General features: G+C 35.3%; 1 protein-coding gene across 1 annotated transcript in view; it reads right to left on the bottom strand.

Moving 5' to 3' along the window:
* znf281a (zinc finger protein 281a) overlaps nucleotides 1-7,074 on the bottom strand; it is a 98,679-nt gene extending 91,605 nt beyond the window's left edge. Inside the window, exon 1 of the mRNA XM_044099889.1 lies at nucleotides 6,878-7,074. The gene's annotated coding sequence lies outside the window, so the exon portion shown is untranslated. The remainder of the gene's footprint in view (nucleotides 1-6,877) is intronic.
* Between the last annotated feature and the right edge of the window lie 860 nt (nucleotides 7,075-7,934).

The following is a 7,934-nucleotide window of genomic DNA, read 5'->3' on the forward strand; positions in this document are numbered from 1 at the left end:
TGCTGCAATTGGGAATGTCAGCAGGACAACAGAGACATAGCTACACATCCTTCATGGTACGTCTCTGAATGACATAACTTTGTTCTCTGAAGCAGCAGAAAAAAAGCGTGGGTGGTGGTCTGAACAGAACAAAGCCCAGATGAAATGGTTTGTCTGAACCCTTCACCAATCTACAGTGGGAGTGGGCGAGGAGCAGGGGTGATGCAAGCTCAGGCAGTTGCAAATTCTTATTTTCCTGCTTCAAAACGCTCACAGCTCAGTGGTGTTTCATGTCCCGGCAGCCAAAGCTTTCCGTTTGGTCCAAGGTTGAAGAAAATCTGACCTTAAATCTGCTGCTTTGTGTCACAATTCTTGTTAAAAGAAGCGGAATATGAGGATGGAGCAGAAACGATGAATAGCCCTTTGGTCTCACTTTAGATTGTTTCATTTTGCTCCATGAAACAGTTGATTGTTCTCTCCGTCATTGACACTTTCTATTCATCATGCAATCAGAGAGCTCGATCCTGCTGACCCCATTGTTCAGCATGAATTACTACCTGGACCTGCCTCCAATCAGCAGTCATTGAAGGACGCAAGGATAATTAACAAGCACCTTTAATTGGCATGTCCGCCCGTTGCTGATAATTAAGTTAGCAGATTTGTCATCAGTACATGAAGCTCCTCAGGTGATTAACCCTCAATTTACTGTCATCCCTCAATGACAAAATTAATTTTCTCTAATCATGAGTCGCAGCACTATAAATTAATCAAATGGTGCATAAAGATAGTGGGGGGAAATATTCAACATTTAGGAAAGAAAACAAAGAGGTTTCCATATTCTCTAGATTGCAAGATTAATATTTCACAAAACAAATTCTACCATGAGGGGAAAAAAAACCTTACAAAAATAGTTAGAAAGAATAAGATAGAAACTGCAACTAGACATCCTCTTAATCTAGTATGTCTTTTTTTTTACTAATTCAGAACAATTCACCAACAGCTATAAAATCTAGCAGGTGAAAGCTGCTAGTGAAATACAGAAAGAGTGATCTCAATCACCTGAGAAAACAAATCACCTGAGAAAACAAATCACCTAAGCCAGTGGTTCCCAAAGTGTGGGACCATTGCAGGGGGGGGGGACGCGGTATGGATGAATGAAAAAAAAAAACTGTTACACAAAAATATTTCACTGTAAAGATGGTTTGTAGTGTGTTTTGTTGCAACCTGAAGTCTGAAATAAACTTCAGCCGAGTTTTAAAACTAAATATGTGTATAGGTTTATGTCTGGTTGAACGATGTGGGTGCCCAGTTGATTTTTTTCTTTTTCTTTTTGGGGGGATTTTATTGTAATCCATATCAGGCCCCAGAAGAAAATCTTTGGGAACCACTGAGCTAAGAGATCAAGCAGTAACTGCTGACTGCATAAATAATCTTCAAGCAACATTAAATCATTTACAAATCTTTGTGTCTAAACACACATCTGAAAAAGCTGGACAAATGTTTTATGCATCAGTGATTTATGAGACAGAACTGGAAGGTAATTAAAAATTAAAGCCTTCAACTCAGCTGCTTGGTATTTATATATACGAAGGTGAAACGTATGTGTTTTTAACGCAAAAACTAAATGCACAGCAAGAAAATAGAATACTGTCACTGTTCCACATCTTACACCAAGAAATTATTAACTTTAAACAGATCTATAAGTGTGTGAATATGTGAAATGATTAAAAAAAAAGTTATTTCACTCAGTGGGGTTGTGCTATGATGGCAGATGAGTGTGTGACTCATTTGGCCCTTGGTGGCGGTGTCAGGCCTGTTTTCCGGCTGTTGACTAACTGCTCCTTGTTCTGTAAACACAGACAAATGTACCCCACAGGAGCAGCTGTCCTGCAGCTCCCCGGTGCCTTAAATTAATGAATTCTTAAAGAGGCCATCAATCAAACTGCAGGTCAGATCAATAGTCCACGTCTCAGGACAGGATTTTCACCCAAACATTGATTCCATGTAGCCATCTTGTCAAGCATTCTTTCACTATTGACAAGCATAACATAACATTTGTAAAATGAAAATAAAGTCATTATAAACCAGGAAGTGCTGACTGACTGGGGCATCGGACCGCCAGGTGGTGAGCATATCACAAAAGCTGGTCAGAAAAGCAGCCATGCAGAATACACTATTGACACTTGACATATAACAAAACAATCAATTTTGTTATAAACGATAACCTATTATCCTTCCTTGAACAGTTTTAGGATAGGTTTATGGGCTAAACAAAACATGTTCTTTGCAATTTTTGCACAAAATCTTTTTAGTCTACTCAGTTCTGCCTAACAGGAAGAAGTTAAGTGATATTTTCAGCACGAATATCACCTCAAATTTAAAGAGTTTCTGAGAACTACAACTCCAAAATAAAATGGATGCACTTATAACAGGACAGTTATAGTTATGAGCTCAAACTAACACTGAAGTTGAGAAAATATTCTTTTATGATATATAAACTATAACATTTTGGTGATCTCTAACCACATTGCCTGAATAAAAATTCAAAATCGGATCATGTAAAGCAGGACCTTAAATGGCATGAAAGTTAAAAAACAGTTGGAAATTTGATAAACATTTTAACATTTCTCTAAAGACTATAGAGAGATATTTAAAATGATCCTGTCTGATGTTAATACAGACCCAAAATCTTGTGATTTCAGCTAATATTAATCCTTTATTTCAATCTGATACAACCATCTGCAGTTCAGATTAATCTTCCTAAAGTTTCAATGACGCATATCTATCAATTTACCTCAAACAAAGATAAAAGGATTTAAACATAAGGAAGCAAATTTCTCAAATGAACGCTGCAGTGATAAGAAATAATTTTGATAAATTAGATCATAAATGCCACAATAGAAAGAGAAAAAATGACACAGCAAAGGTAAATGTAGAATAAAAAAGGGAACAAGACCACCTTCAGAGGCTGAGCCAAGAAATTACAGAAATAACTCACTAATTGTTAAAAGCAGAGGACAGATGTCTTATCTGGTTGCTGATATAACAAAACACTTCTGCCTGCGAGACAATTCCTTCATGTTAAGTCAAAAGGAACAAAACACAGGGGGACCATATGTACAGATCAAGAGCCAGAGGCTCTTCGTGTTGCTGAACAATGCTTCATTTCCACTGCGAGTTCATTATAATTTGTCTGCCTTTACTTTAAAAAGAATAAAAATAAACATTAGAACAATATCCTACAGAATACAACCAAAAAACTCTGGGTGAGCTTTCTTCTGGCTTAGAGAAACAGTTGCTAATGGTAATCTTTTTTTAAAAAAAGGACATGTAATAATGCTATCAACTTCATTCATTTACTAAAGTACCTTCTAACAAGTGAACAATATAAGAAACATTTCTTCTTTTCTATGTAATGTGAAATCTAAATTTTAATTTCTAAGATAAAGACGCCCGAGTAAAATCCCCAGTAAACCAGGTCAGTTCTCTGTGAAAATGTGAAAATAATATAATACCTCCTTGCTAATGAATTCGTTAAGCCACATCCTCACCTGATTATTCTCAGATCTGAATAAATTACTTAAGTATCATCCACTCAACAATATGTGACGCAAATATAACAAATCATGCCTTAATCTAAAGAAATGTAATAAAAGATAAGATCTTTGACAAGTAATCTGGATAGGCAAACATTGATGCGTTATTTCCTCCAGTGTATTATAAGCCTGGCGGGCTGCCAGGCTTTACTCATCCCCTCAATACAAATAATTAGTTAATGGAAATATGCTTACAAACCATTGTCAATTTTAAGTAAGATTTCTTTTCATTTATTTTACTCCCAAGGACAAAAATGTAAGTCCATTTTAACAGGATTTTTTTTGTGTTTTCCTTTTCTATGTCTCTATCGTTTGTGTGCCTAAACCTAAGACATCATTACCAAGCCATATTTTCAAACTTCCTGTCAACTTTTAACATAAAAACACCGTGGGTCACTGATGGACTGCCCTGGCACCCACCACCAGGCTTACAAGGTTTTCTGAAAGAAAACCTGTAATGAAGAAAGCATCCTAAACGTAGGAAATTGTTTTTTGAAATGCCCACAATATTTAAATAGTTTTTTCAAAAAATGCAACACATTTATAGCAGAGTAAATGATGCCTCTTGAACAGCCTCGGTTCAGTTTCGCTCCTCTTACAGCATCCTTCAGCTGCTGGTAATGAGAAAGCCAACATGATCAACTCCAAACGGCAGACTGAGGCAGCGGGTGCTTTTAGAGGCGCATCACATTCATTCTGGCGTCTATCCTGCTACTTAAACCACGCACATAATCTTCCCATGTTAGGATGTTGTAGCAGCAAACAGCCTCCAATAATCCACAGACACAGAACCACAGTGGAAACATTTGCTGTGTTTGCCTGCCAAGGAAGGGATTTCAGCAGCACCAAGGAGACCGAGTGGAGCAAAATAAAGAAGCAGAACTGTTTGACTAAAAGCTTTCTGCATTGTTTCATTTTCAAGGACATTTCTGTGTCCTATCTGGCATCCAGTCCCGCTCTCTTTATCTAAAGTCCACCCAGCCCCGTTGTGGTGCACTGATCTGCAGAGAGCAACCCACAATCCCATCTGCTTGTCAAAGAGAAAAGTATGTAAGCCGCTGGAGCAGCAGGGATTGAAGATCCCTGGGGTAAAGCCTGGGACATTCTGAAAAGCTGTATGGCTTCACTTTTGTTATTTTGCCTTTTTAGTTCAGTTCCAAAAGTTAAAAGTTTTAAAGCAGCTCTTCACACAAAATTGACTTTCTAAAAAGGTTGAAAGCCATAAGACCAAGCAGATGAGGCTTTGCACAGAAAAAAAAAAAAAACGGGACCTTTACCACAGTAATGCATTTCTCAGTGAACAAATACAGTTATTAATTTTTTATCTTAAATCTTTAAGTCTTATCCAAGGTTTTCCTGTTTTGGGACTTTTTGGCGCCAAAATTTTAAATAATATAAATCTTCTCTCAATTATTATAGCAACATGAAATTCTTATTAGTTTTCTCTCTCTATGTTTTTTACATTTTACTATTGTTATACAACACAGATTAAGAAAAACTTATAGGTTTACTTTGGCAAGGAGATGGTAATTATTCTGATGCTATATGTCTGGTTGTTGTCATTATTAGTCTAATGATACATAGATTTTCTAGTCTTGCTATGAGTTAGTTTGTAACCATTTTGTCTGTTGTATAATTTATCCGTTGGCTCTTAACACAGTATATTAAATAGGCACATGAACATTTTAACATGGATTTAGTCACAATTGTTTGATAATTATTGAGGCAGTAAGTAATATATTTCATGAAATTGAGATAAGGGGTCGGATTAAATAAGTGTTCACTTCTTCATACTCCTTTTCAAACAGAAAGGTAGTGGTAAACAAATATTTTTCTTCTTGGTTATGCATGCATATGTTTTCTCTATCCTACTGATTGCTTGTTTTTTGTTTGTTTGTTTGTTTTTCAAAACGTGTTTGAAATAAATAAATCAAATCAAATAAAAAAAACTTAATGCATCATTAATTTTAAACATGAATGTTCAATATTGGTTTGCAGGGTGGTAATCCTTATTTTGAGTGAAAAAATAGGAAAAGTGGGAAACAGTCATTTATGTACACACTATAACTACACAAGATAGAAAATGGCAAACACCATCTCAATATTAATGTTCACAATATCACAATCATTAAAAACTGCTTAGAAGGATTTAAGAGCTTTTATTAAACATTTCTTATTTTTCAATCATGTGAATCCACTTCTGGATTTGTTATGAATGACTATCATATAAGTAATTGACTACCAAATAAACAGAGCATTATGTGAGGTGATGTTTATGACTTTTAACTAGAGAATGTTTTTCAGAGAAACTCAAAACTAACTACATTTCCAGACCAAAACAAACCCATTTCAGCGGAGCGCTACAACAGAATGTTCCTGTCAGTCAGTGATCCATTCTGGAGCAGAAAGAAATTTCAAAGACTTGTACTTTTTCCTCAATTCTGCACAGACACACCTAATGATTCACCGCTGTGACTGACAGTATTCTATTAAGCCTATTGGTCTCTGAGCTCAAGTTCGCTGCTTTTGAGACGCATTCAGTCGGAATCGAGCAGCGAAAACAGGAACAGAAGAGAAACTTCACCAAAGTTGGGTGCACAAAAGATGAAACTACAAAGCAAGATGAAAAACATTTCTACACAGACACAATCCACCATAAGGATTTTGTTCATGATAGATAAATACAGTGTAAGCCTGGGATCATCAAGGGCTTCTTATAGAGTCCACTTGAATACAGTCCACTTGAGCCATTTGTGGACCTCATGTATTGAACATATTGGTGTCAGTTGGGTCTCACAGAGGTGTTAAAGGGGATGTATTATGCAAGATTCACATTTTGCACGTTTTTGTGCTTCCATTTGGGTAACAACTGCTTCTAAAAACAGTCAAAGCGTTTAAAAAAATTTAAAATAAAAAAAAAAAAAACACCCAGCAGTAAGATAGTGTTTTTTTGGTATCTGGAAAATTATCAGTTTCAAAAACCTTCGGAATGTAACGTCAAATCAGCAGGAACTTCCCCTCACCTAGAAACCCCAGTAAAGCCCAGCTTGTTGCCTTCAAGTAATTAATTTATCGCCAGGTTTAATTCATTTCACCTGGGCTCATCATATCAGCACAGAACTCAAACCGGAAATAAACTTTAAAAGCTACATAAAAACAGCTATTTAGCTATTTATTTAGTAAGAAAAAGAACATCTAAAATCCACCTTGAACTGCAAAAACCGAAAACCAAACTTATCGGTAGTCTACCCCAAAACTGCAAGCAAAAATAGCATTTGCTAAATTTATGTCACTCACGTTACCTTTACACGCCGTTTTAGTCCGAGGAGTTTTGACTTAAAAAAAAAAAAAAAAAACTTTCAACGTTTACAAAACAAACAACAAAAAAACTAAAAATTTTTCGACCTTATCTTCTCCAAATAAAAGCGTCAATGTTTAAGCTAACATGCGCCACCTGGCGATGGGGAAAACTATGATGTGTTTCTTGCAAAACCGCAGCTTTTTGTGCGTGGCGCACATATGCGTGACAGGGGTGTGTAGCAGTAGGTTCGTCATGTATGGCAAGAACATTTACCATATAGTAAAGGATTTATTTATTTATTTATTTATTTATTTATTTATTTATTTATTTATTTATTTATTTATTTATTTATTTATTTATTTATTTATTTATTTATATTAAAAGGATCGTTCACCAAGAATAAGATCAAATACAATTTTAACAAACATGATGAGTGTTAGACATCAATTTGTCTAAAGATTTACTTTAGAAGATTACAAGAAAACTGCACTGTTTCAAGCAATATGAAAGAAGAAAATACCCAATTATTGTGGACATAACTGTGCAGATGAGATTACCTTGTGAAACCGATACAGTAAAAGTTCTAAATATTTCAAAAATGTTGCCTACACCTCTCAAAACATGAAAGATGTAAGTTAGCAAAAATGCACATATGAAAAATGGGAATATAAAAGAGGCTTTTATAAATTTGAATGTCAAATCTTCAACCTAAAACACAAATGTAAACAGTGGTGTCCAGTATTAATTTTCTGACAAAGATATTAGTATATCGATTGATGACATATATTCCTATATAAATGAGGTAAAAATGTTTTGCTTGCGTGCACAAACTTGGCCAATACTGTTAATCCAGATTCTGATGTTTCATCTTTTAAAAATATAATCTTATCATTATACACCTTGCATTTTTGACTAAGAAAAATAAGAAACCTCAGTTTAACCTAATGAAAAGTAAGAGAGAGGTGTGCTTAGATTGTGTGCTACAACCTCTTGCCATAATTAAAGTTTCCTCATCAGTCAATCTAGTAGCTCCATCTAACTTCCCAAAAACTGCTGCT

This window comes from Gambusia affinis, linkage group LG19 (genome assembly GCF_019740435.1).
Source record: "Gambusia affinis linkage group LG19, SWU_Gaff_1.0, whole genome shotgun sequence".
In the NCBI taxonomy this organism is placed as follows: Eukaryota; Metazoa; Chordata; class Actinopteri; order Cyprinodontiformes; family Poeciliidae; genus Gambusia; species Gambusia affinis.